The sequence below is a fragment of the Moschus berezovskii genome, chromosome 14 (assembly GCF_049115385.1).
Source record: "Moschus berezovskii isolate FMDL1 chromosome 14, NW_MosBer_1.0, whole genome shotgun sequence".
Lineage (NCBI taxonomy): Eukaryota > Metazoa > Chordata > Mammalia > Artiodactyla > Moschidae > Moschus > Moschus berezovskii.
In genome coordinates, this window is record NC_142473.1 from 65,909,262 (window position 1) to 65,913,720 (window position 4,459).

A 4,459-nucleotide genomic window follows, 5' to 3' on the forward strand; every position below is an offset into this window, starting at 1 on the left:
AGATTCAAAATTCCTTCATAAAAGACAAAGTCTCCACAACAGAAAATAAATATAATAATTTATCTTGGCCAAAGATTCCAAATTGTGCAATAACAGAGATTTAAAAAGCACTTTTCAAATAAGGTGGTCATTTGATGTCAGACTTTGAAAGTGCTGGATTGAGTTCCTCTCACAGTAATTGGAAATTCCAGACATATCTAACTCAACACTTCAAACCACTGCAGTATTCCTATAAGATGCAGTTGGAGAACAGAATTATGACTAGGTTAGAGGTTAATTCTGTAACATCAGTTTTTTACTGAACAAAGCTTGATTCAGGGAACATGCTTTGACCTACCTTACCTTAAAATCTTGGAGATAATGAACCAAGTTATAACAAGGTTTTGCAGTACATAGAAGACCTTTTGTGGACATTAGAGTTGATCAAAGGAACAGAGAAATACAACCCCTTTGGTTATAAAGAAACATATACTGTGTGTTTAGTTGGATAACGTTAGGATTAAATAAATAGAAAATTATTTTTAAAAAACATTTAAAGTTTTTATAGCAAACAAGAGAAATAAGTTACTACCTATAATATGTAAAGAGTGCTTAAAAACCAATATTAAATCAACCAACTAGAGAGATGGTGAAAAGATATTGACAGTTTACAAAAGAATAAATCAAATGATCAATACATGTATAAAAAGGTCTTACTTTTACTAGAAATGAAACAAATTCACATTGAAACCAAAATAAGATAAGAAATATCACCTATCAAGTTGGTAAATATTGTTTAAAAGATATTTGAAGGAGGAAAATGTGCAGTGAAACAGGAATTATGAAATAATTCACCTGGAAATAAAATTTGGTACAATAATTTTGGACAACAATTTTACAAGTTATATTAAGATTGTAGATTTTTCCTTACCTGTAAGAATGTATTATAAATAAAACATTAGAAGTACAGGCCAATATTAATTTATAATAATGCTTATTAAATTATTTTTATAATTGGAAGCACCATAAATATCCAATAGATTAGTTAAATAATCCAGGGTGTACCAATATGTTTAAATATTATATATTTATTTCAACAATAAGATTTTCAAAGAATATTAAAAATCTGGCAGAATTCCAATCAAAAAGGAAAGACACAAAATGGGACATAGACTAGCATCTTAATTTTGTTTAAAATGTGTATTCTGTATTAGTGTGCTCAGGCCACTGTAACAGAATACCATAGGCTTGTGGCCTGAATAACGAAACATTATTTACTCACAGTTCTGGAGGCTGGACGTTTTAAGTTCAAAGGGCCATTGGGATTGTTTTCTGCTGATAATCTCTTCCTGGCTTGCAGAAAGCCACCTTCTTGCTGTGTACTCACATGGCCTTTGCTCATGCATGCGCACTCCTGGTGTCTCTTCCTCTTCCTAAAGACACCAGTCCTACTGGATTAAGGCCCCACCCCTATGATTTCATTTAACCCCACACCATCAAGCAACTCTTCTACATCAACTGGATGTGGTACAATTCAACCTAATTCTGACACCTTTTACCTGCAGATAGCATTTGACTTCACAGGTTGAGGGCTCAGTCCCATAAGACCACCCATCTTCATTCACAAGTTGCAGGCTGTTACCTGTACTTCTGATCAACTGGCTAAAAATCAGAAGTTCCCATGATTCCCTTCTTGGATTGAATTAATTTGCTAGAGCACCTCACAGAGCTCAGGAAACTAGTTTACTCATGAATCAAAAGTCAGATAAAGAGATACATGCACAAGGTCCTGAATAAAGGAGTTTCTCACCTTGTGAAGTTTGGGGCCAGGCATGATGGCATGTGGAAGCATTCTGGTTCACCAACCTGGAATCTTTAGGTACCCTCTTTTTGGATTTTTATGGAGGTTTCATTTACATAGGCATTCCTGATTAATCTGTTGGCCAATGGTGATTGATTCGATCTCCAGGCCCCTTTCCCCACCCCTGAAGTCAGGGGCGTGGTACTGAAAATTTCAACATCTCATTCCAGGTTTTTCCCCCCAGCAGTCATCCCCCATCCTTACATGGGGTCCAAAACTCACTTCACTAACTCAATGAGAGATACATTCATCCCTCTCAACAGTTGGGAAATTCAAAGGGTTTTAGGAACTCTGTGCCATAAATGGATCTCTATATATTTCTTATTAGGGCTTCCCTGATGGCTCAGATGGTAAAGAATCCAGCTGCGATGCAGGAGACCCAATGCAGGAGACCCAGGTTCACTTACTGGGTCAGAAATTTCCCCTGGAGAAGGGAATGGCTACCCACTCCAGTGTTCTTGCCCGGAGAATTCCATGGATAGAGGAACCTTGTGCCTACAGTCCATGGGGTCGCAGAGAGTCAGACACAATTGAGTGACTAAACACTTTCACATTTCTTATTATATATTTTTAATTATATATTTCTTATTGTAAATCACAATATCACAATTCACTATGAGAATATATAAACATGCTGTTTCCCATCAAAATCTTATCCTGAATTTTTTAGCCAGTGTATTGATGATTCTTAGTTGTATCAGTTAGTACTATGATGGTTGCCAAGCAGTGATTTTTAGAATTTCATTATTCATTCCAAATTGATTAGTTGGCATTCTATCATAAGGAAGAGCTTTTCCTTTCCCCCTGTTTATGTACTTATTAATTTGTATCAGAAGAGACTCATGGATTCTTATCTTATTCAATAGTATCTAAAATAGGTTCTAATCTGTTATTATTGTGATGTTCAAATGATCCCAGTGTCTCTGCCTTTTTATATATTCCTTTGTCCTTCTGCTTCACTCCCCTCTTTTTCTTAATCTCTTCTCTAGTCACATATTTCCCTCTTTCTTACCCAATATCTCCTTGGTTTCTTATCCCCACCCTGCCATCCCCACTTCTTTTGTTTTGGTCTGGAGCTCATTTTTCTCCTTTACTCACAGAATGGTCTCAGATGCATGGAGTTTCCCTTTCATCACAGCTTTTCTCCCTCATTTCCTTGGATGTACCCCAAACTGCTATTGCTGCTGGAGCAAATTTGGTAGTTTCTAAAGATGGTACTTCTCTTGATCTAATCGTAAAGATGCCAACTGCAGTAAAGTGTCTCAGTATTTCCAAGGGTTTATAACTTAGCTATAAAAATTCACTTTAGGCTATAGCTTGACATATAATCTTTCAGCCCCAGAGTGAATTTCTTTAACCATTTTCCCTTTAATTCAACACCACTTAATTCAATGTAGCTTTCATCCTTTAATAATATATGTTCATGAGTTATTACTGCATCAATACAAATCATGTCCTTTGCTAAAGTAATTACTGTGGGTAAATAAGAAAAAAGATACAACATCCCCGGTTCAAGGGTTATAAGATGAAAACAGTATTGATCTTCTGTGATGCTTTCTGTTCTGTCCATCCTTCTGCCCATAAACCCCCAACTTACGAATCCTGAAAAAGATTCTAAAGTTTAAAAATAGATAATATATTGCATGTTAGATAATAGCTTCTCTGGGAACAGCCTGGGTCCAATTTTTGTTTCATGATCTGGCTTCAAATTAAAGGACTGAACCTGACCCAATGACTGATCAATTATTGTATTCTTTAAAGTAGGTAACTAGAATCTATAGAAGGAAAATACTTAGAAATATCTTTCGAGGGAGACAAGACAATTAGCTGAATAGCTGTGGACAAAGAGAAAGTGTGGTAGGAGAGAACGTGTTGAATTTGAAAGCAGGAGCCTGGGATTCCAGGCTTGGATCACCAGCAATCTGAGTACATCACTCACTTCAGCTCTCCATTGATCAGTTTTTCCACATCTGTAAAAATAGGTAGTTTGGGACACAATGACTCATAGTTCTATGGTCCTTTAGATCCATGGAAACAAGTGCTTTCCCAGATAGTTTAGGTGGATACCTAGGCTTGCATGTGTGCAAAGTCATGTTCAACTCTTTGCAACCCCATGGACTGTAGCCCACCAGGCTCCTCTGTCCATGTGATTCTCTAGGCAAGAATACTGAAGTGAGTTGCCATTTCCTCCTCCAGGAATCTTCGTGACCCAGGGATTGAACCCCCAACTCTTATGTCTCCTTCATTGGCAGGTGGGTTCTTTATCATTAGTGCCACCTGGGAGGCCTAGGCTTGGGAGGCATTTCTGCCAGAGCAATTGATGTAACTAATCTGGGAAAGAAAGGAAAAAGAATAAAAAGTAGGGCAATTTTGGTGGGAATAGTTATTTACTGATTTTCCTACTTACTTGTTTAAGCTCGTTTAATCTATTTGATCTAAGTGGTCTCCTGTGTATATCCAATCTCAAAGGGCAGCTGGAGGTAAAAACATCTTTGAAATTGACTGTGCATACTTTCTCTCCCTTTTCTCATCCTCTATTACCATATGTATAGGATGCTCTTCCTGGATAGAAGGAAAAGTATTTAGGAATTCAGGAATTTAGGATTTTGTCTTGTAGAC